General features: G+C 46.8%; 1 protein-coding gene across 8 annotated transcripts in view; it reads left to right on the top strand.

The window, feature by feature from the left end:
• SPIN1 (spindlin 1) overlaps positions 1-26468 on the top strand; it is a 295500-nt gene that overhangs the window by 150939 nt on the left and 118093 nt on the right. For 2 of the 8 annotated variants that reach the window (XM_086961150.1, XM_086961145.1), the window contains exon 1: positions 9962-10087. The exons of the other annotated variants lie outside the window; for them this stretch is intronic. The gene's annotated coding sequence lies outside the window, so the exon portion shown is untranslated. Of the gene's footprint in view, positions 1-9961; positions 10088-26468 lie in introns of those variants that run through there. 8 annotated transcript variants of the gene reach the window in all.

Here is a 26468-nt window from a genome sequence, read left to right as displayed (position 1 = left end):
GTTCTGACTCTTGCCTTCAAGGAAATATTGCCTGATCTGTTCTTGAGGAGAACAGCGCCCACTTTGTTGCATTTGGGTGGCATGAGTATTATGTTTGTTCATGCTGGTCAAACATTTTCCCTTGTGACTTAGACTTGTATGTTCCAATGAACCACAGGAGTACACTTCTAGAGTCCCTAGACCTCAGGGAGAGGCACTTAAAGACTTGCAATGTGTCAGGCAGAGGACTCATGAAGGGTCATTGCAACGGTCAGCTGGCTATTTCATGGAAAAGACCTCTTGCAGCTTGTCTCCCTTGCACCATACGAGGTCAACCAACTGACTCGGAGTCTACTTCATTGTCCTGGGTACATGAGGGAGCAGGTCCAGTCCTTTCGCTTTCGAGCTGAATGGTCGCTCCCCAGTGTCTCTGACGACACCTGGTATCGTAGTGCTGCGATTTGTATCAGAAGTGCCTCGTTATTATTGCCTGCTGTCTGCCCTGCTTGCCGCTTTTGCCCTGTATGCATTTTGTTAATTTGCCATTGTAACTTTTCAGTGTTTGCGCGTTCTCCCCAAGCGCTCGGCTGTGCTCACCCCTCCGCTGCCATTTTGTGTGTTGTTGTTGTCCTAGTAAGCCCGCCCCGCCTCCCAGCTGAGCCGCCCTCCCACAGACTACTTACAGCGCTCCATTCCCTCGAAGCGCTGTGACTTCGCTTTCGAGCTGAATGGTCGCTCCCCAGTGTCTCTGACGACACCTGGTATCGTAGTGCTGCGATTTGTATCAGAAGTGCCTCGTTATTATTGCCTGCTGTCTGCCCTGCTTGCCGCTTTTGCCCTGTATGCATTTTGTTAATTTGCCATTGTAACTTTTCAGTGTTTGCGCGTTATCCCCAAGCGCTCGGCTGTGCTCACCCCTCCGCTGCCATTTTGTGTGTTGTTGTTGTCCTAGTAAGCCCGCCCCGCCTCCCAGCTGAGCCGCCCTCCCACAGACTACTTACAGCGCTCCATTCCCTCGAAGCGCTGTGACTCTCTTCGCTTTCGAGCTGAATGGTCGCTCCCCAGTGTCTCTGACGACACCTGGTATCGTAGTGCTGCGATTTGTATCAGAAGTGCCTCGTTATTATTGCCTGCTGTCTGCCCTGCTTGCCGCTTTTGCCGCTTTTGCCCTGTATGCATTTTGTTAATTTGCCATTGTAACTTTTCAGTGTTTGCGCGTTATCCCCAAGCGCTCGGCTGTGCTCACCCCTCCGCTGCCATTTTGTGTGTTGTTGTTGTCCTAGTAAGCCCGCCCCGCCTCCCAGCTGAGCCGCCCTCGCCCCTCCCCCTCCACTATCCATATATGACAGTTGTTCCCGCGCGCAGCGTTCGCGCCCCCTGCGCGCCGAAGGTGCGCCAAAGGTAAGCCCGTCTACGCCGTCTGCGCCTGGACCGCGCCCAGCGCCAGACCCCCTGGCCCTCGCTTTGCCCAGCCCTCCCGCATTACCTACGATGCCACCACCCTCCTAGCCCTTAACCCTGGCCGCTCCCCCAACTGCGCCCAAGCCGCTCCTGGACACACCCATGGACCTTTCTCATGCAACTCCTGCAAATTCAGCGGCACCGACAACAACTCCGCTACGATCACACCACAGACTCCCGACCCCAACCACCTACAATGCATCTTGCTCAACACACGATCGGTCCACAGGCACGCCATTGACCTATGGAATCTACTAGACACCATCTCTCCGGACGTCGCCTTCCTAACAGAAACATGGATGAACGCCTCTTCCGCCCCAGACATCACCATTGCCATCCCAGAAGATTATAAGATCATACGCAAGGACCGTACCGGCCACACAGGAGGAGGAATCGCTATCGTCCATAAGAAATCCATCCACATCTCAACCAGCTCGGACGTCAATCTCGCCAACTCTGAACACCTTCACTTCCAGATCCACATCGACCCCAAGACTACACTCAGAGGCACCCTCCTTTACAGACCTCCAGGACCCCGCGCACAATTTAGTGAGGACATCACGGACTTCATCACTCCACACGCGCTCCCCTCCAAAGATTACATCCTTCTGGGAGACCTCAATTTTCACCTTGAAAAGAACAACGATCATAACTCCACCACCCTTTTGGACAACCTCGCCAACCTCGGACTTAAACAACTGGTCACTTCCCCCACCCACATCGCAGGTCACACACTCGACCCTATCTTCACCTCCAGGAATCATGTCTCCTTCAGCCACACTACGGCTCTCCTCTGGACTGACCACAGCTGCGTCCACTTTACCTACAACAAGCCCAAACCCAACAACCACCCCCAACCAACTCTGCAAAGAAACTGGAACAAAATCACCATCGACCAGATCTCCTCATCGCTTCTTCTAAACCCCCCAGCCCACTCCTCAAACCCCGACCAAGCCGCCACCAACCTCACCCTATGGTTATCCAACAGCGCCGACATCCTAGCACCACTGAAAAAACGACAAATCAAACTTGGCAGCAAGAAAGCCTCCTGGTTCAACGATGATCTTAAGAAATCCAAGAAACTCTGCCGCTCCCTTGAGAAGGCCTGGAAAAAAGACCCAACCACCAGCACCAAGGACGCCTTCAAAAACGCCACTCGCACACACCACCAACTGATCCGAAAGGCCAAGAAAACCGCCTTCAAGGACCGACTAGATAGCAACGCCTACAACAGCAAGGAACTTTTCAACATCGTCAAGGAATTCACCAATCCCTCAGCCAACTCCAACGACATCACCCCCTCTCAAGCCCTCTGCGACTCCCTAGCCTCATTCTTCCACAACAAAATTGCAGACATCCACAACAGCTTCGACAACCAACCCGGAGACCAACCCACCCAACCATCTGCTGGACCTTCACCACCCTCGAACATCCTTAATGACTGGAACCCAATCTCCACTGAGGACACTATCCGCCTGATGAACTCCATCCACTCAGGATCCCCCACAGACCCATGCCCTCACCACATCTTCAACAAAGCAGACTCCATCATAGCACCGCACCTCCGAGACGTCATCAACTGCTCCCTCAACTCCGCCACCTTCCCGGAAAGCTGGAAACACGCTGAACTCAGCGCCCTTCTGAAAAAACCCACAGCGGACCCCACCGAACTCAAAAACTACCGTCCCATTTCGCTCCTTCCATTCCCGGCCAAAGTCATCGAGAAAGCTGTCAACAACCAGCTCGCCGCCTTCCTCGAAGCCAACAATTCCCTCGACTCCTCACAGTCCGGCTTCCGAGCCAAACACAGCACTGAAACCGCCCTCATCGCAGCAACAGACGACATTCGAACTTTACTGGACAATGGAGACACAGTCGCCCTCATCCTCCTCGACCTCTCCGCAGCCTTCGACACAGTCTGCCATAGCACCCTTCTACAGCGCCTCAGAAACATTGGAATCCAAGGAAAAGCACTAGAATGGATCACCTCGTTCCTCACCGGAAGAACCCAGAGAGTCCGCCTTCCACCATTCAAGTCAGAGGCCACTGAAGTCATCTGCGGCGTGCCACAAGGATCTTCACTCAGCCCCACCCTTTTCAACGTATACATGAGCCCCCCTCGCGGCCATCGCACGCCAACACAACCTCAACATCATCTCCTACGCGGATGACACTCAACTGATCCTATCACTCACCAATGACCTTAGCACCGCCAAAACTAACCTACACGAAGGAATGAAAGAAGTAGCCGAATGGATGAAACATAGCCGTCTGAAACTGAACTCAGATAAAACAGAAGTCCTCATCCTAGGCACCTCCCCCTCCGCCTGGGATGACTCTTGGTGGCCAGAGGCCCTTGGAAAAGCACCCATCCCGACGGACCACGCACGGAACCTGGGCGTCATCCTGGATTCCTCACTCTCGATGAACAGACAAGTCAACGCCGTCTCTTCATCCTGCTTCAACATTCTTCGCATGCTCAAAAAAACATTTCGTTGGATCCCCACCGAAACTAGGAAAACGGTCACCCACGCCCTGGTCACGAGCCGACTGGACTATGGAAACACCCTCTACGCCGGTACTACCGCTAAACTCCAGAAAAAACTCCAACGAATCCAAAACGCCTCAGCCAGGCTCATATTAGACATCCCGCGTAAAGAACATATCTCTGGTCACCTGAAAAACCTCCACTGGCTTCCCGTCAATAAGAGGATCACTTTCCGGCTCCTAACCCACGCACACAAAGCACTCTACGAAATCGGACCAGAATGCCTCATTACACGACTGTCCTTCTACTCCCCCTCCCGCCAGCTACGATCATCCAACCAAGCCCTTGCCACCGTACCTCGCATCAACAAAACCACCATGGGAGGTAGATCCTTCTCCTACCTGGCAGCTAAAACCTGGAACTCCCTTCCCACTTACCTTCGCCTTACTCAGAATCACCTAGCATTCAGGAAGCAACTTAAAACGTGGATATTTGACAAGTAATTCCCCACCCCTCCTCAAGAGGCTTGAGACCTTCTGGGTATGTAGCGCGCTATATAAATTCGTTGACTTGACTTGACTTGACTTAGGGCTTCTCTAAAGTCACGGACGGCTGGACCAGCCCCCTTCTAATCTTCCACAAGTACAGCAACTGTTCTGAAGAGGATGCCTGGGGGTGCCACATTTATCCCTGTCACCAACTAATGGATGAGGGGGTCTCCTGGTGGGGGGGATCGTTTATTAGGTCTCGGACTAGCGTCCCACGCAGTGGGCGGAGTCCGAGATTTTATGTTTTGGCAGTATGGGGGCTTGAACTCGCCCCTCTTCTCCATTGGCTGGCCTCGTAAATGCTGGCCAGCCATTGGAGGAGAGGGGCGTCACTCGGTTCAAGCCCCGTCTTTTTGAGATTCGGGGGCTTTTTTTTCCAGTTTTTAATCTGTGACGTCATCTGTCACTCAACTGCTAAATACACGCCCCCGAATCGCAAAAATGGTGGCGCTTTTGTTCTGCCTTTTCCCCCCCGACGCCGCCGGAAAAAGTCTAGTCGTGAGCACGTCTGCTGGCAGGTATGATTCAGTGCAGCCCTGCCTACCCTTCACACAACACCACTTAAAGGACACCAATGACACCCTCTGTGCACCTCGCACCTTTGGCCCGTACATGTGTACCATCCCCCTCTGTGCGCCTCGCACCTGCCTGCCAAGGACGCCCCACACTCCGTGTGCGCTAAGTGCCCCGAGTACGCTGGAGGCGTACTAACAAACTGCATCGCCTGGAAGTGGGTGGAGGTTCGCGACGTACGCCTGAGCGTACCATTTGCCCCCATACGCCTGAAGCGTACCATTTTGCCCGCACCTTGTCCTCGAGGCCGCGCCGCACCCGAGAGCCGCACTATACTTAAGTACAGGCCGCTCCGTGCAGCTGCTGCCTCTAGGGGAATCTGCCTGCCAGAGAGGACGTCTGCCCCAAACCGGACCAGCTCGACAAGACCAGCATCCCGAGTCCAAGGCCAGAGCTGTACTGTACCCCCTCGGGGCACCCTTAAATCCTTCTGCACATTTAGGGGAAGTTAAATTATTGAAAAAGCATTGAAGAAGGAACTTAAAGTATTTTACAAGAAATAATGCGGCTAAAGAGAACGGCTTCTAACAAGAATGCCTCTGCTTTAAATCCCTCAATAGCTACTCAGCCTCTCATCCTTACATTGGTAAAAGAAATAAGTATCACCGATTTGGACTCAACACTAGCGTTAGTGCAGAGCGCATAGGAAGTGCACCAATCCGTGCGGTACAGGCCTATCCCATTATTTGAGAGCACGTGAGGCACTAATTTTATTGGCTATACCAGGTAAAGTAACATCACAAATCTTATGCAGACAGTCTAAAAGATGATCGATGCCTGAAGAAAATGAACAGGCTGCTGTGCCCCTGCACAGGACCCTGAGCAGTCACTTTCAGCACAGAGCTGTCAGCATGTGGTGAACGTCTACGAAGACACCTACAACTCCCTCCATCTCAGGGGTGGCGGCCCAGCCTCTGGTTCATGTGTGGCATTGTTGTTGAACTCTTCCAAATGTATGTGCTAATTGACAATAGTTAAAATACTATTCATTTGTTCGAGTCAATTAGGCACTTCAGCAGAGCTCTCAAGTTGTCTTCAGTTAAGTCTGAGGAGTTTGGTCAATTTTATTTTAATTTTGCTCACATCACGTTGTTTCCTGCTGCTTACCTTCATGTATTTAAACAGGGAACGTACAGCAAGTGGCACTTTACCATAACGCTAAGAAATGTATGTTACAAAGCCAAGACTGAATGATCCTCTCATGGAAAGAGTGTAACAACATGATAGCTCTGCACCAGCATTACGAACGTGAAAAATGAATAAGATAGAAACATCATAATTTTGTCCTCGAACTGACTACAGTACACTGCAGATCTGTGGACCAATCAAATCCTGTATTCCACTTAGGAAATAAAATATGACGCCAAAGGGTACTCTTTATACATTATTATATAACTGTGATCTTACATGCCACTTTGGCTAGTGCACTGGCTAAATTAATCACTGCCACAGACGGGCTTAACAAGAAGAGTGCAGCAAACTGAATAGGTGGCAAAAGCAACTAACACCAAAGAATTTTTGAGAAACACCGTTTGTCAGAGTCCAAGCTGCCCGAGGCAGCCCTAGCTAGATAAAGCGGCGCTTCTGAACAGAGAATGTGACAGCCGGACCATTCCAGGGGAAGTTAACTCCAGCGTGGACTGGGCGCTTAATTTCCCCGACACAAACACAACGCGTGCGCTCGCCGCCTCCCACACGCTCCGGTAGCAGAGCAGCACTCCACCGTTCAAATGAAACTATTCCAGCCTCGGCCACCACGCCCTGGGGCCATACAGTACGTGCTAGCAGCCAAGAGGGAAAACTCTGACTTATCAGCCCCGGGCTGCGTTCCTTCATTCTTCACTGAAAGGCGACCACGTTTCCACTTCTAGATCGCCCCTTCCCCTCGAGCCCACGCGCTGCCTGCCCAACAAAAACATGGGTTGAGGTAAAAATGCATCCCTCAACAGAAAGCAAAACTGCAGCGCAACGTCTGAACCGGTGCTCAGAGACGTTTTGTTCACTCAGTCGAAAGCTGTTCCAGTACAACCAATGCCTTTTCAATTAAACATTTCGAATGCAAAACCAAGGGCACATATAATCATCCTACCAATCATACTATAATTTCTTTATGGGTTTTTTTTAAAGTCTTAAATAACTTGCAAAGGGGAACTGATAGGAGGAGGAATTTTATGTTCTGTTGGCGAGAGATGTGTAGCACATAGCTACTCAAAAGTGTGTCCTAGCGCTTAATCAGGCAGCCGGCAATAACCGTGAATGTCCTGTTCGGCTTGCTGGAAGAGCCATGTTTTTATTTTTTTCTTGAAAGAGGAGAGTTCCATTGTGGTTCAAATCGTGCGTACTGAGTGCGAGGCGCACAGGCGCGTGGCTCCAAGGTCAGTGAGAAGCGTGAGAGCGCGAGGCGTAATGGCGTTTCCCCTCTCAGGCCACAAAAATTTGGGCGCCGGTGCTTCTCCCCCGCTCCGATAAGATAGGCTGTGCTTGCTTCCCTGCCCCCTGGCTGTGCTTGCTTCCCTGCCCCCTGGCTGTGCTTGCTTCCCTGCCCCCTGGCTGTGCTTGCTTCCCTGCCCCCTGGCTGTGCTTGCTTCCCTGCCCCCTGGCTGTGCTTGCTTCCCTGCCCCCTGGCTGTGCTTGCTCCCCTCGCTGTGCTTGCTCCCCTGCCCCCTCGCTGTGCTTGCTCCCCTGCCCCCTCGCTGTGCTTGCTCCCCTGCCCTCTGGCTGTGCTTGCTCCCCTGCCCCCCTCGCTGTGCTTGCTTCCCGTGTGTGTATGTGGCTCTGGGTGTGTGTGGGGCTCTGGGTGTGTGTGTGTCTGTGGCTCTGTGTGTGTGTGGCTTTGTGTGGATAGCTTTTTTTGTAGGTGGCGCTATGTGTGGGTGGCTCTGTGTAGGGGTGTAGCTATTGGCATTGTAAATGACAATGCCATTTATTTAACGATTAAGCTATTGGCAATATAAATGACAATGCCATTTATTTATGATTTACAAAAAAAAAAAAGAAATGTCATGAGCAATGCCAATAGCTCTACCTTTTAATGATGCTGAGTCCATTGCATTGTAAATGCTTGTCAGTTATACCGTCTCCGTATCGTGTCCTTTAGGTGACTTCCCACATCCCTGACGACACTAAATTTAATCAACTTAGTTCTCCATTCATTACTATTTAGCTTTTTAACACATTAAAAGGTGCTTGTTTTTATGCTTTTACACTGAGGCTGTTGTCTCTTTTCATAATGTCAATCAATTGAAGTACATAGCTAGTGAGCTACAGTGATCCTAAAAGCACAGGACAATCTCCTCGCACCTCCATCAGAAATCGCTTGCCTTAAAATCCTTCTACGAAGGTTGGCACACATACCTCTCACGAAATTTGGAAATGATACAGAGGAATGGCTTGGTGACTGGCGACTTTGCATCTCCTGAAGGAAAGACGGATTTCATAATCGGTGTTACTGTCCTTCCCTGTTGAACGAAAGTTAGTATTTGCTAAAATCTTATTTACTTGGTGTAAATGTCTTCAGAATCGGCACTCCTCAAACGTTTGCCTTAACAACGCTTTATCTAAATTGTTAAAGGCTTGTTCATATGGCTATTTTTATACTTTTTTTGTTTAATGTTGATGAACTTTCTTTTGTACTGAGGTTGCTCCAACAATTTCCACAGTAAGTAAAAGCTTCCCGTCCTGCTGTCTGTTTGAGCTGCTAAACTTTGTGTCTCAGTTATAGTGCTCCTTTCTACAGTTTTAAAAGTATATAGTCAAGACGTGCAGCTTTTAATCTGAATATGGAGTGAATGGAAGTTATATTTATGCAACTTGGTTCTCCAATTACTGACCATTCCCGTCTTGCTTGTAGGTCGGTTGAAGGAAGTAAGTATACATTTATTTGTTAGCTTCTTATCCCAGTATTGGAATATATTCCACTATGTAATTTTCAGAGTATGATGGGCCAAGGCCCGAGAGAGGCAGACATGGAAAGAGGGTGGAGCTTTGGCAGCAGCGGCCGCCATAAACAAAGGTTAGTGAGGAGGGTGGCATTACGGGGGTTGGGGTCGGGGTTGGCGGGATAAAAGGGGTAGGCGGTTGTAGGAGAATACAATATTGGAGAAAGGGAAAAGTTACCTTTTAGCAGCTGGCCGCCTCCAACATCTGGTCTCGTTGCGCCTCTCCTCTTCCTGCCTGGTCCCAGCAGCCCCTGGGATAGATTCCTTTTCCAATCCCTGCTCTGCAGCTCAGGGATTGGTTTGATCAAACAGAAAAGACGCCCTGCTCACACCAGGGAGTGCGTGGGGTTTCTACAGCCCAGCTGCTCAATGCAGCTGGGCATGAGAGAACCTAAGTGCCCATATGTGTTTTGGTCAGCCTGAGAGTTCCGGCCAAACACACAAGCATTTAGGGAGTGGAGTGCACTAGCACTCCTCCTCCCCCTCACATGCCTCGGCCCGCCCCTCCCAACACCACTGGCTGAGAGCTGGCAAATGTAAGATACAAAGATGCAAGAACATTGTTTTATTTTACATTTGCTGGCTCTGAGCCAGGCAGTGAGGCGACGCTCCTCCGCCATTGCGGAGGAGCCCCACTGAGCTTTGGGCCCATGGCACCGTGCGAACAGCGCACCTGCGTTCATAATAGAAAACGAAAAGTCCCCCACAGCTGCTTCCTGGGGCACTTTATATGGTATTCTCAGGATATGTCCACCAATTACGACGTAGAAACCTACACAGTGCCCTGGTTTTCAGCTCACCTTCCTATTCAATGTGATCATGTCTCTTTACCGGGTGAGGAGTGCCAAAGCTGCGTCTCACACGGTAGTACAGTGTGAAGAGACAGGTCCGTGTTCAAGCAAAAAATACGTTGACAAATGTATTTGCTACCGAATACTGTTTAATGCACTTTTTTGTTTCTGTCTTTTTGACAGACGTTTGGTGTAGTAATACACTAGTGGTTTTAACAACAGACTCTTTTGAAAGACAACACCGAGAATAAACTGAAATGCTGGTCAACTGATGTTATTTACAGAGGAATGTATATTTATAATGCACAGGTAATTAGGACTTTTGAAATTGAACTTATCTGTGGCACTGATTAATTGTTCCATAGGATACACTAGAATGTCGGGTAGATGTCATGAGATCTGACGTTGAAATGACCTCAATGACTACAATTAACCAACTGTTTGACAAAAGCAAAGATAAACCGTGCAAACGGTTTTATTTATCATATGTAAAGCACGCTACTTCACTTCATAGTGTTCTACATCTTGAGCAAGGAAGCCAAACAAAGCATAACATTGATGGCTACAAAAACAGTCCACTCGGCACTTCAATGCAATTTATGCATGCAATATTTAGATGGCATAATCCTCTTTTATGTTTCCTAACGGCATCCCATGGAAATTGTAGCACACACTGTAGAGGTATGTTGTTGTGCATACACTGCAATATTTAAATAGGAAATCTCTCTTGCATTGTTTGGCTTTTCTATTATCAGACTTTGGTTTTGACCATTGTATTTATTACTACGTCAGGCCATTCCTGATCATTCCATCGACCTCAGTTACTGCTAGAGATCAGTGAGGACCATTACTGTTGGTGCCATTTATGTTCATTTGCTTCCTGGGCCTATTAATGTTCATTCAATCCTCAGGTCATTGAGGCACAATACTTCTTTGGACCACTTATGTTCATGATTTACATGGGCAGCTATTGATTCTCGGATAGTCGTTGGTCATTGCTGCAGGGCTGTGTGAATGGGTCTTTCCTGGAGTTTCCATGGATATCTGTGAGTGTATTGCTCTGCATTTGTGTGTGAAAGTTTGATCTGTGTCATTGTATAGCTATTGTTCGTACATATGAGTGTGAATTATGCAAATGGCAAACGTATTGGCTTTATCACTGCTTGTTTTATCTACTTGCCTAATTGGCCTAAGGAGTAGATTGAGTGAAATCCTTTGAATCCCTGTGCTTTGTCGTAGAAATCCCTTAAACTGGTGAGTCGTCACAAGTTTCGCCTGCGTTTGCTGGTGAACAATTCATTTCATTTCAAAATGTTTGTTAATAGATATCCATGATTTTATGATTTGAAATAACAAAGAAATAAAAATTGCTATTCCTAACATCTCATGAGCCAGTTTCCTGTCACTTGGATTAAAGCATATAAAACACCCCAAAAAATATTAATCTTCAGTGGGTGAAGAAATATCAGGTTTTGTGGTTTCCTGCTTTACTTTTTACTGCAAGTAATGTCTTTACAGACTTGTAAAATATATTTTTGAAATTGTATTCCTTTTTTAGGCTTGCACCCTGCGTGTTGCACTGCGCAGCATTGCTCGCACAGGCGAGAGCCCTTTTCTCCGTGGTTTGAAAACGGACCCTGGAATCGCACATGCTCGTGCGTGTGCTTTTCCTGTTTGGTTCCGCTATTGGGCTTTGCATGCGTGTTTTTTTGTAACAGAGCACGCAATAGGCCAAAGGCGGGTGCATTGCTCCGCCCATGGCCTATTGGCGTCTGTTGCGCACACCAAAGCCCATATGTTTTCAGTTATGCCCAGACACTGCCTCCACACACACAGCCTCCACACACACAGCCTCAACACACACAGCCTCAACACACACAGCCTCAACACACACAGCCTCAACACACACAGCCTCAACACACACAGCCTCAACACACACAGCCTCAACACACACAGCCTCAACACACACAGCCTCAACACACACAGCCTCCCTACACACAGCCTCCCCACACACACAACCACACCACACGCACAGCCACACTACACACAACCACACCACACACACAACCACACTACACACAACCACACCACACACACAACCACACCACACACACAGCCACACCACACACAGCCACACCACACACAGCCACACCACACACAGCCACACCACACACAGCCACACCACACACAGCCACACCACACACAGCCACACCACTCACAGCCACACCACTCACAGCCACACCACTCACAGCCACACCACACACAACCACACACAACCACACCACACACAACCACACCACACACAAGACCACACACACAAGACCACACACACAAGACCACATACACAAGACCACACATACACAAGACCACACATACACAAGACCACACATACACAAGACCACACATACACAAGACCACACATACAAGACCACACATACAAGACCACACATACAAGACCACACATACAAGACCACACATACAAGACCACACATACAAGACCACACATACAAGACCACACATACAAGACCACACACACAAGACCACACACACAAGACCACACACACAAGACCACACACACACAAGACCACACACACACAAGACCACACACACACAAGACCACACACACACAAGACCACACACACACAAGACCACACACACACAAGACCACACACACACAAGACCACACACACACGACCACACACACACAAGACCACACACACAAGACCACACACACACAAGACCACACACACACAAGACCACACACACACAAGACCACACACACACAAGACCACACACACACAAGACCACACACACACAAGACCACACACACACAAGACCACACACACACAAGACCACACACACACAAGACCACACACACACAAGACCACACACAAGACCACACACACAAGACCACACACACAAGACCACACACACAAGACCACACACACAAGACCACACACACAAGACCACACACACAAGACCACACACACAAGACCACACACACAAGACCACACACACAAGACCACACACACACACAAGACCACACACACACAAGACCACACACACACAAGACCACACACACACAAGACCACACACACACAAGACCACACACACACAAGACCACACACACACAAGACCACACACACACAAGACCACACACACAAGACCACACACACAAGACCACACACACAAGACCACACACACAAGACCACACACACAAGACCACACACACAAGACCACACACACAAGACCACACACACAAGACCACACACACACACAAGACCACACACACACAAGACCACACACACACAAGACCACACACACACAAGACCACACACACACAAGACCACACACACACAAGACCACACACACACAAGACCACACACACACAAGACCACACACACACAAGACCACACACACAAGACCACACACACACAAGACCACACACACACAAGACCACACACACGACCACACACACACACACGACCACAACCACACACACACACACGACCACAACCACACACACACACACGACCACAACCACACACACACACACACGACCACAACCACACACACACACACACGACCACAACCACACACACACACACACGACCACAACCACACACACACACACACGACCACAACCACACACACACACACACGACCACAACCACACACACACACGACCACAACCACACACACACACGACCACAACCACACACACACACAAACCACACACACACACACAAACCACACACACACACACAAACCACACACACACAAACCACACACGCAAGCCACACATGCAAACCACACACAACCACACTGTCTGTGCACACTTTAACCAGGCACGGCCACCACCAGCCGTCAGTGCACGCTTTCACCAGGCACAAACACCACCAACTGTCCGTGCACGCTTTCACCAGGCATACACACACCACCAGGTGTCAGTGCAGGCTTTCAACAGGCACACACACCACCAGCCGGCAGTGCACGCTTCCACCAGGCACCGACACCACCAGCCATCAGTGCATACATTCTACAGGCACACACACCACCCAGCTGGCAGTGGACACTTCCACCAGGCACACACACTACCCAGCCAACAGTGCACACTTCCACCAGGCACACACCCCACCAGCCATCAGTGCACACATCAATTGTTAACGCATCCACAATTAACTATTGTAGCAATCGCAGTATGGCGCACTTTACTTTTAAACATATTCATCAAAAGCGCAGCATGCCACCATTGATACAAAAATGAATTAACTAAGATACAATTTATAGACTTTTGTTGCAATTCGTGTTGCAATATTTAGCAATGCCAATTGCTCAAACTTAATTAATGCGAGACCTATTGCATTGCAAATGCTTGTTTTATATTGCACTGAGAAAGACTGGGAATTAAATTCCATGTCTATGCAGATGACGCATCTGAATTTTGCTAACCGAGTTGTTTTCAGGATTATGGTATCACATGATTGTGTGTTGCTCATACCAGTCTTAGTTCTCGCAGACATGCAAGTTACAGTTCTCTTCTAAAAATCACCTATCTCTGTGAGAATCCTTTTTTCTCCAGTATTCGGGGTGTCCTTCATAGATTCACATGCTTGAATATTCCACGTTGTCGAAGTGGGAGTCCCACGGTACATGAAATAGTAGTAAAATATATATATATATATATATATATATATATATATATATATATATATATATATATATATATATATATATATATATATATATTCGCCAGTAGGTAGGTATAGTTAGGATTTTTTTCAATGCAAAATCTCAAAATTCTATTGTGAATAACTTTGGCGCCGGTTGACGAATCTGCCTGAAAATTTCCTCAAATTTGCCTCGCGAAGCTCCGGTCCTTCCTTGAAAGTTTGGGGGGGGGATTCGTCAAGCGGGGGCCGAGATAAAAGGGGGGTCCCAAAACATGTTTTCCCCATGTTAATTTCCATAGGGCGGTCGACCTCACTTTTAGCCCGAACGGCTGAATGGATTTCCACCAAACTTGGCAAAATTGTTGGGACTGGTAGCCCGATGTGCCTTTGCTATGTCTCAAATGTGCTCCAGTGGTTTTTGAGTAATTTAGGTTAAAAAAAATATATATATCTATGGCCGCGCCCCGGTACGCACACCGGGGCGCGCTCCGGGCGCGCCATGAGAGGTGCGCACGGAAAGCTGATTGGCTCTCGGGTGTCTATAAACATTCAAAACAGTCCGGATCAGCCGCCATCTTGTGTCTCGGTAGGATCGAGACACAAGGTGGCAAAAACAAAGGGGGAAATGACCATAAGGGGGCAGAGTAGACCCCCCCCCCCCCTCCCTTGACCCCCTAGGTTTGATGTGGGGGCTATAAAAGGGCCCCGCGGGGTAATTTTTTTTTGATTTGCGCGGGGGAGCGCCCGGTACGCACAACGCGGAGCGTACCGGGGAGCGTTCCATGAGGAAAAAAGAATGATAGTTTTAAAAAAAATGTAGCGTTTTTTATAATTTGGAGGTAGTTCTAAAAATAACTTTTTTTTCTTCTTTTTGTTTTATATTTTTATTATGTTTTTTGAACATTTTGTACTTTTTTTGGCTTTTATGAACTACTTTGTATTTTTTTTGTTATTTTTATGGGGAGAAACAAAAAACAGGGAATTGAAAATGGCTCAACTGGAGTAATAAAAAATAAGGAAAAAATTAGGGTTATTTGGGGCAATTGTGGTTGTCACCAGCAAGGAGGATGAGCTTTAGGCTCTGCTCACCATAGGAGATGGTCTTACCACAAAAAATACATGTGACCCTAAATTCTCCAAACCGTGGTTGTATGCAAGGGATTGTCTCCCTTGTCTCTGGTCCCGATGGAGTTGGTTGTTTTCGTTTGGAGGTGCTGTGTGTAGATTGGGGAGGGTTGCTGGCCAGTTCTCTCATCTCTGCGGCAGCATAGTTGTTCGGATGCTTGCGCTGCATGTGCCTAATCATGGTATTATTCCCAAATGAATATTTTTTATTTGGGTTACCCCTTGAAAGTTCCATGTCACAGATAAGGCAAGTCACCTTTGCCGCATTCACTTTCTTTTTTCCCTCAGGGATGGAAAAAAACTCCCATACAATGTGTGGCTTGGGTTGGTATGGGGTATTGTGTTCTTCCAGCCACCTCCTCCTCCTCCCCACCTCCTCTTCCTCCTCCTCCTCTTCTTCTTGACCACCAATGTGATGTTGTGGTGGTCCTCTTGGTGGTGGTGGTGGTGCAGATGCTCCAGCTGATGCTGCTACTGTAGCCATTTCAAAGTACAAAATATACCTCAAAGATTTCAAAACCGGTCTTCCTCAGTCAAAGGACAAGGTCAGAATAAGGAAAAAAGGTGGGGGCTTTCATCATTTGGAAAACAAAAATGTCCTGAACCAATGAGAAGTGTTATTTTCAGGTCACAAGACCAGGGGTTTCATCATTATGAAACAAACTTTTCTGCACCAATTAAAAGGGTTATTTTCAGGTCACATGACCCGACGCGCTCACGCGACGTGCCCCCGGGCGCGTCGCGTGAACGTGTCGGATGCTTACGTTGCACGATCGTATGCGCTCGAGTGCTTCCGGGTGCGTTTACGCCGTGCGTATTACGTGGACGCGGCTACGCGGTACGTCACAATGATGTTTTCAGCCGCGGCATTGGCGCCAACGGGACGCTCCCCGGTGCGCGACCCGGGGCGCTTCAAATGACTACGCTTTCCGGGGCCCTCATCGAGGCGCGCCCCGGGAGCGCTCCACGGCAAAAAAAATAAAAATAAATACAAATATAATATAGGATTCATTCATTTTCAAAAATATTACATTTCATAGCTATAGACATTTGCTATTAACAAAATTTTGAAATTCACTGGAAAAAACATAGGTTTGGGGCCTTATATATTGTTAGGAATTAGCATTTAAAAAGTCTATGAAATTCACTGAAAAAAACATAGGTTTCACACCAGTTATAGTTAGGAATTAGCATTTAAAAAACCTATTAAATTCACTGAAAAAAACATAGGTTTCACACCAGTTTTAGTTAGCTGGAAATTTTACTGGCATAAAACCATTGAAATTCCCACGTTATAGTTAGTTGGACTCACTATAACTTGCGCACCTGCAATGCACTGCTGATGACGTCAAAGTTTTTTTCTTATTTAGAAATGCTGACTTTCATTTCTTTGTTTTGCGTATTTGCACTGTTAGAACTACAACAATTGAGATGTTGTCTATGTCTATAGTCACATGATCTGATCAGAGGGCAGGGCTGGGAGATCACCAATAAAAATTAAAATGTTACATACAATTGTTGCATATGAGCAAGGGCTTACGTAGCCCGAAACGCGTAATGCACTTTTTCCAGCTGGTTTTGCCAAAATAAAGAAAAACCTGTAACTGATCCTGTGGTCCGTCTCCTGTGTGAACGCCTCGCTGGTCCGGCTGGATTGGAAGCGGCGTGGAGGAGTTCTGTGTATACAATACGGGAGTGAGCTTGCTTCCGGTTACGGACCCCTTTCCCTGAAGTGGCGTTTGTTTCTCAAGCTACCGAAACTTTGAATCCTGTTAGGAATTTTACAGACGCTCCCTTTTGCAGCCTGACAGATTCCAACTGCGTACGACAGAAGCACAAACGGATACGGGTCGGAGGACTCTGCGTGTTGTTTGGAGCCGAGTCGGCGTGGTGAGTCGTAAACGGCAGAGCAAAGGTGGGAAAGTAACACCGTGTGTGGGATCATTTTTTTCAACAAGCGCCGCAAGCAAAATATTAGCGGTGCATTTAACTATTGGCATATACAAAATACAGCTGGATTTAGGCATGTCTGCGGAAGCGTTCCGTGTCCGAGCAGTTGAAGCTGAAGAACTGTTTGAACAGATTTCTGTATCGGGAGTTGTTACTCAAAAGGCCCCCGTCTCTGTTAGAAGAAAGTACCATCAAGAAACTATATAAAGATCTCGAAAAACAGAAGCGGCTTGAGATCACTAAATGGTGGGAGCATTATTCCCTAACTAAATATGCGGCGGCCGGGCGGGTTCCCCGATGTCTCCGCATCATGCTCGCTCCAAGTTTCGAAAATCCGAGTGCTCAACTTTTAAAAGAATGGGGGCAAAGCAATTTAGCTGCATCAATGAATCTAGTACACATTCTCATTAAACATGCAGCCATCGACCGAGAAGAAATCCTTAAAATAATTGAAACCATTCAAGAGGAAGTGGATAAAATCCCTGAAACTGAGAGTAATAAAAAATTAAAAGATTTAATGATGGACAGACTCAGAAAACATGAGGACAGAATCAAAGTCCGAAAAGTCAGTAAATTCGCTCGTGATCAGGTAGATTACGCGAATGGACAAATATTTACATTCGCAAGAAAATATAACGACATCAAACGCCAGCAGTTCAGTGCAAAAGGTAATAAACCACCTTTTCCACAAGGCAATGTCGCTGAAACTGCGAGTGGAAGTAAGGATGACGAGACATCTAGCCTGGATTCGAACAGATCATTGAGTATCTCTAGTGCTTCAAGTAGTGGATCTGTGAGAAATGACCAACCAGGAACTATTTTAAATCTGGAACAAGAGTTAGATTTTTTTAGTCACGGAAAGACTGCGAACCCTTCGACTGCGACAAAAGAATGCAGCAACAAACGAAGAAACAAAAAAGACGAGAGAGAAGAAAAAGACAAAAAAACAAGAAGAAACAAACATGGCAGAAGAACAAGAAAAAACAATAAGTAATTCTGTCATCAATTTATCTAATGTAACTTTATCGAAAGAAGAAGAACAATTACTCTCTTTTGGCCTCCACTTTTGTCCGGCACAATCCTTCAAATATGCACCTACAAGAGTTGATGTTTTTTGTTTCATCTGAAAGTTAAAGCTCAAAAAATTCTTCACTCTGCAGTCCCTAAAAAATACCATTGCCTCTACTCCAATGCCGGTTGGCAATGACATACCTTCAGTTTCAGCCGCTGATGTCGTAACTCTACTGGATATACATGACTTGGATTCGGCAACTGATTCTCAACCCATGGGTCCTGACGTGGATATAAGTACCCAAAGAAGACTTGGCAAAATACATATGACACAGAAAGGCGCTGGAGTCACTCCATTCAAAGGCAAGTCTAATTTTGTTCCAATAATGGCCAAAGATGCTTTAGATACATTCCATGATTGCATCATTACAGAAATCAAAGCTTTGCATAAAAAAACTACCTATTGCAAAAGAAAAGCTTATAATCAACGACAGGCAAATTACTTCACATTAATGAAAAAGTTAAGCTCAAATCCTGACATCGTGGTAAAAACTGCGGACAAAGATGGAAACATTGTGCTATGGCCCAAGGTACAATATACTACTGAGGCCTTAAGACAACTCCATGATACTGTTTGTTATAGTAAATCTAACAACAAGGATTATCTAAAAGCCAATGATATGCTATTGAAACTCCTGTCGAAGTGGCGCAGGGAAGGCTTTATTTCAGGAGGAGAGTTTAAATTCATGCACAAGGAGTTCCCCGTGTTACCAGTTTTTTATTTAATTCCAAAAATCCACAAAAACATTTCCCTCATACCTGGCAGGCTATAATCTCTGCCATTGGGAGTGCAGGAGAAAATGTGGGACAATATATTGACTTTTTCTTACAAGATCATGTGAAGAACTTGCCTAGCTATGTGCGCGATACTAGCGATTTCTTGTTAAAAATTAATGCAATCGAATGGCAAGAAGACATGCTTTTAATAACTTTGGATGTTGAATCCCTTTACACCAGTATAGCACATGCAGATGGCCTAAATGCTGCTAGTCACTTTTTGAGCCAAAGATCCATTGAATATCATGAGCACAATAAGGTGATTTTAAGCTTGATAGACTGGTGTCTGAATAATAACTATTTTGCATTTGGTAAGGAAGTTTGGAAACAGCTGAGGGGTGTGGCGATGGGGGCCTGTTTCTCCCCCAGCTACGCGTGCTTGCACGTGGGCTGGTGGGAGGAACGGGTCCTCAACGTTACACACAAGACGTGGATGAGTGAGAAGGTGGTTAAGTACTTGCGGTATATCGATGATATTTTTGTGTGGCAAGGAGATGATGCAGAAGCTGTCTCATTTATCAATGAAATCAATAACAACTCCTTAAATCTGAGGTTTACATCACACATTAGTGCTTCTCAGGTAGAGTTTCTTGATGTCAAAGTATATATTGACGTTCATGAGAAACTACAAACCACACATTTTAGGAAACCCACCGCAGGAAACGCCACTCTTCATGCATCCAGCCTCCACCCCAAACACACAATAAATAGCATTCCATTTGGGGAATCCTGCGTCTAAAAAGAATATGCAGCTCAGTAGAGGAGTTTGATAAATGTGTTAAGGAACTGCGAGACCGATTGAAAGATAGAGGGTACTCATATATCACATTTGATCAGGCTTTGGCTAAAGCCAATATGATAACCCGTGAGAGTCTCTTTCCCAACACATCTGTAAATAGTAATACGAACACACAAGATCAGTCAGCAAACTCAAATGCATGTCCAAGACTCATCGCAGCTTATAGCGATCAGGAGAACGCCATCAGAAAGATAATCAATAAAAATTGGCCAATTGTCCTTACGGACAATGTACTAGGAGCAACCCTGCCACCTAAACCAATTGTAACTTTTCGCAGAGCACGCAACATGGGGGCAATTCTGGCCCAACCGAGTCCTGAATTAAAACAGAAGTCCAACTGGTTGGCACCAGCTGCAGGTTTTCGTAAATGCTCCAGTTGTCGGGCCTGCAAATTTGGTGTCAATAAAACCCATTACTGTAACCCGTTTAGTTCGGAAGAAATTCCTATTGTAGGTAACCACACCTGCAAGATGGAGTTCGCTGTGTATGTCCTGACGTGCACCTGTGGTCTCAATTACATCTGAAGTACCAAACAGCAGGTGCACAGCAGGATCTTACAACATCTGAGAGCCATTCTACACAGCGATCCCACGTACCCAGTAGCTCACCATTTCGAACTTAAACATAATAAAGACATTAATTGCTTAAAATATTATGTAGTGGCAGCAGGTCCGAAATCACGGAGAGGAGGCAATAGGGAGCTCAAGTTAAGACAATTGGAGTCTAGCATGATTCTAGAATACGATAGCAAATGGCCCAATGGTCTTAATAATACAGAGGATCTGCATAGTTTCTTATAATATGTATGGCAGTTCTCCTTGATCAGACCTCAATAACCCCAGGTAGTCAGGTTCCCTGTTACCTGGGGAGACATGAATAGATAGAAGTTTGTATAGATATATTATTCTCATATAGTTTCAAATTGTTTCTAACATCTTTTAACTGGCTAGTCAGGTTCCCTGTTAGCCAGGAGTGGTATTTCTGCAGTTCTTCTATTTCTTCAACTGGTGTAAATATATAAAATATCCTGTTTTCAATTTTTGTACTATTTAATCTTTTTTTATCACACAATTTTAGTTACAGGGTGTTTTTTAGACAGTTTTTATGATAAATTCTGTATTTAATGTAAAAGGCTTTTAATCTTGCTTTAATATATAAAGAAATATGATCATATTCTTAAATGATATTAATAGCATGAAATCTATATATTTATACAGGTGTTTTTATCGTTGACTGTAGCACTTTAGTTCTCAAATGTTGACACACATTAGTAAAGTTAGTTCTGCACTTTCGACATGGATTGTTTTGCACTAAAATATTCACTTGGAAATGCACTGTCCCATGCAAGTCCTTCTTATTAATATGTGATGTACGCAATGTTAAATGAATAAGAATTCTTTGCTTATAGCTTTTTTGCTATTCATCTTCAGGGATTTATCCTGTAATATTTAAAGATGTTAAAGTTTTTTTCTTATTTAGAAATGCTGACTTTCATTTCTTTGTTTTGCGTATTTGCACAGTTAGAACTACAACAATTGAGATGTTGTCTATGGTCACATGATCTGATTAGAGGGCAGGGCTGGGAGATCACCAATAAAAATGAAAATGTTACATACAATTGTTGCATGTGAGCAAGGGCTTACGTAGCCCGAAACACGTAATGCACTTTTTCCAGCTGGTTTTGCCAAAATAAAGAAAAACCTGCAACTGATCCTGTGGTCCGTCTCCTGTGTGAACGCCTGGCTGGATTGGAAGCGGCGTGGAGGAGTTCTGTGTATAATATATATAATACATGTACATAAGAAATGTAATACATATAAAATATATAACGTAAAGTTAAAAGTACCATAGAACTGAAAAAGGCCCATAGAAGCCTTAAAGGGAGAATTCACTTTAGTAACATATCATAGTCATTATAATAGTCCACATTCCAGCCAATCTGGCAACAGCACCCTCTAGAACCTTCTCCTCAGAAGCTCAAGCCCTTAGATTTTCTACAGCACGTCGTGTGAAGGGAGTCTCCCTGAGCTCTGCTCAGTTCTTCAACTCTTTTGCTCATTTCAACTCTCAAGATGTCTACAACTAAAAAATCATTATTTAGACCTTGTTCATCCTGTGGAAAGCTTCGCCTTTTTCATGAAGATCCTCACAGTAAGTGTATTTACTGTCTTTATCCGGACCATGAAGTTAAAAACTGCAAGTTTTGCAGGGCCTTCTCCTCAAAGACTTTAAAAGACAGAGAGGCCTGTCTCCTTCTGTGGCTACAGAAGTTGAAGACTTCCGAAGATCCTGTTTCTGACATGGAAAGTGTCTTCTTTCCATTCTAAAGCCTCTCTTAAGCGTGGGTCAGAGACTGAGGTGCCTTCTCCTTTCCTGAAGAGAAAGAAGCTAGTCGACGCTTCTATATCTGTCTCCCCAATGGATTTGCCAGCCTCCACGCCTACGGGACCTGGTTCTCTTGCGTCGCAATCCCAAGCTGTGCCCTCGTCATCTAAAACGGGCGCCAGCTCGTCGACGGGACTGTCGACGTGTCCGTCGAAGACTACGAGATCCGTCGACGCTGTACCAACGTTGACGACAACGTGTTCTATGTCCACGAGGACTACGATGACGTCTACCTCGTCGACGCTTCCAGAGGTGGGGACTATTTATTTCCTCTAATCTCAAGATATTAAACCTGCCTCGTCGACGCCTGTGGCTAAGAAGCATTCGTCGTCGAAAGCTTAGTCGACGGCCACATCATAGTCGACGGCCACATCATAGTCGACGGCCACATCATAGTCGACGGCCAAGACCTCGTCGACGGCCACCAGCCCGTCGACGGCAATATCCTCGTCGACGGGCCGTCTACGCTGACGATTCCACTTTCGTCGACGACTGCCTTGTCGACAGTGAAATCCATGACGACTACTTCCTTTTTATCGACGGCTCCATCAACGGCACGCAAATCTACGTCTATGAAGCAAAGGAGAAGATATTGTCTCCGCCGCCGGCTCCATTGCCATCTACATTTGTTTCCACTGCCACCTCGTCGACGGGACCATCGACGACACACCATTCACTTTCTACTGCAACTACTTTCACAGTGGTCACAGTTTCAGTGGTCAAACTCCCAGTTACACTGAGTCCTATAACTGATGCTACTACTCTTCCAACACAATTATTTGAGTCGGCAGAAGAGGATTCTGATGACAGTTCATATGTGAATGACGTCTTTCGTCCTGCGTCCAGTCCATCTGAACTCAATATAAAGTTCCAAGAAGATGATGAAGAGTATGAGGAGGAGGGGTGTGCTCTCTTTCCCGTCGATGATGCTCGCTTTGCTGCACCTCATGAGGAACAAATGACTCAGATACCGTCCTCCTTGGTGACCAACCTGCAGCATATGTTGGACGATTATAATCGCAGGTTCCCTCCATCTGCGCCTACTTTTCCAACTCCTCAACCTGTGGCGCCAGCATCAATACCTACGGAGACACTGCGATCGCCGGTCCGTCCACAGCAGGATACAGATGATGATGATGATGAGGAAGTGCAACAGGACACTGATCAGGATGTAGATAACGTCCTCACGGATTGGATGATTATAGAGCCCAAACACCATCTACGCCACGACATCGCCTTTGCTTTCCCCGCTGGTGTACATCGGAAGCATTCATAATTTAATGGTACTTGCTGCCAAACGTTTCCATTTAACCTTAGAGATGCAGCAAACGGATTGCTTCCTCTATGACTTCAAAGATCAACCTCTCAAGCAAACCCATACCATCCCAATTATTGATTTTATTTGGCAAGAGGGTCTTAAACTTATGGCACAACCAAATTCCATCCCTGCTGTGTTACCACGTCTGGACAAAAAGTACAAGGCGCCTGCAGATTCTCCAGCATGCCTTGTTTCACACCCTAAGGCGGACTCCGTCGTAACGCAGGCTGCCCAAAAACGTTCGAGGAGTCCAGCCTCGCCGATAACCTCTTCTCCAGACCAGGAAGGGCGCCGATTAGACTCTTATTGGCAAGAAATTCACCACCATGGCTGCCACAACGGTCAGAGCGGCCAACTCCCGGACCATCCTGGGAAGATACCACCGCCTGATGAGGTCAGATATCGCAGCCTTTATTGACCAGCTCCCAGAGTCCGTCCGAGCCGAGGCCCAGACGATAGTCCAAGAAGGAGAGACAATCTCTTCAGAGATTGATTGCGCTGTTTACATCTCTTCAACAGGGATCACGCAACTTGCTGGAGCTGCTGTTTTACGACGCCAGGGCTGGCTCTAATCTACGGCTTTTCGACCTGAGGTGCAGGCGAGAATTCTTGATTTGCCATACAATGGTGATTCCCTGTTTGGCAAGCAAGTTAAAAGCACACACACGTCAAACAGCAAGACAGCATACTCAGACTTGCCTGTCACTCTTCCGCACCTTGGGCCTTTCTGTCAATCAGGAAAAGTCTCATATTCGCCCCTCACAACAGAGAATCTTTCTAGGGGCCTTAATCGATTCTCTTCTGGCACAGGTGTTTTGTATCACAGGAGCGACCACTTCGCATACTCAAGATGGATATCTTTTCTAAAATCAAAAAAGTCAGTTTCTATCCGGATCTTGAAATCTTTTCTGAATATGACCTCCTCTTGCATACATCTGATCCCGCACTGCAGACTTCACATGAGTCATACAGGAGGAGGTAGACAAACAATGGAAACAAATATCTGGGTCGTTCAACGACAAACTCCACCTGACCCCCCGCAATCAAACAGCTTTGGAATGGTGGGCTCACCTTCCAAATATCGCCGCTGGTCCACCCTTCCAGGAAACAGCTCCTACGCTTACCCTCACAACGGATGCTACCTTGGAGGGTTGGGGGGCACACCTCAACGGAATGTCAGTCAAGGGCAATTGGACTGCAGCTCAACACACATGGCATATAAATCGTCTAGAACTCTTGGCCATCTTCCTTGCCCTGAAATATTTCCGGATGCTGATACAAGGCCAATCGCTGCTGGTGCGGACAGACAACACCACCAGCATGCACTACCTCAACAAGCAGGGAGGTACGAGATCTCTTCTGCTTTCCAAGCGGGCGCAAGAGATCTGGAATTGGGCGATTCAACACCAGGTTCACCACACAGCAGTTCACGTGCCGGGCGTCTCCAACACCCTTGCCGACTGTCTCAGCAGATCTCTGGCAGACAATCACGAGTGGGAACTCCACCAACCCACTCTGGAGTACATCTTTCGCTAGTGGGGCCAACCACAGATGGATCTGTTTGCGACCCCAACCAACCGCAAATGCCTACGCTTTGCAAGTCGGCATCCCCACAGAGTCGAGCGGGAATGCGTTTTCGATCAATTGGTTGAGCGAATTAGTCTACGCTTTTCCCTCGCTCCCTCTCGTTCCACGCCTGCTGCACAGGATGAAGCTTCAACCATGCCACGTCATACTGGTTGGGCCCAGGTGGCCACATCGCCGGTGGTTCAAGGACCTCCTCCTATTGTCCCAGTGCGATCAGATACCTCTTCGCCCTCTGCCTCACCTGCTCACCATGAACCAAGGACGGATTTGCCATCCGGATCCGGCATATCTCCAACTGCATGCTTTGAACCTGAACACAGTGAGTTCGCAGGTCTGAATATCACTCCTGAGTGCAGGAAAGTGCTGGCTCATGCATGTGCTCCTTCCACCATTAAAACATATCAATTGAAATGGAAGCGTTTTTGTGTTTGGTGTCACAAGGAAGCCCTTGATCCAATGCACGCCAAGCCAGAGCAAATCCTGCTTTTTTTCTTATCTCTAGCGAAATCAGGACTTTCTCATTCCACTCATAAAGTTTTTGTGGCAGCAATTTCCCGCTTTCATCCTGATGGCACCACATCTCTGTATTCCTCTCGGATCATTCGACAGTTCTTCAGAGGCCTCTTTCGAATGTATCCGCCCATACGTCGTCCGCCGCATTTGTGGCGCTTGAATCTGGTTTTATCTCCGCTCCTCCTACCTCCTTTTGAACACATCCATTCAGCTGACTTAACATTCCTCACATGGAAGGTTGCTCTTCTACTCGCACTTACATCATCAAGACGAGTAAGTGACATCCAAGCATGCACAATCCAACCTCCATTTCTTCAATTCTCCAAGGACGCTGTTACTTTATGGACAAATCCGAAATTTATTCTCAAAATTCCTTCAGATTTCCATCTGAACGAGCCTGTCATTCTCAAAACTTTCTTCCCAAACCCTCAGTCTCCCGCTGAGTGTTCTCTGCATTCCTTGGATCTAAACCGTTGCCTGAAATTCTACATC

This window comes from Lissotriton vulgaris, chromosome 3_1 (assembly GCF_964263255.1).
Source record: "Lissotriton vulgaris chromosome 3_1, aLisVul1.2, whole genome shotgun sequence".
Classification (NCBI taxonomy): Eukaryota; Metazoa; Chordata; class Amphibia; order Caudata; family Salamandridae; genus Lissotriton; species Lissotriton vulgaris.
The sequence above is the reverse complement of the archived record's forward strand: the minus strand, read 5'-3'. Positions and strand labels throughout refer to the sequence as shown.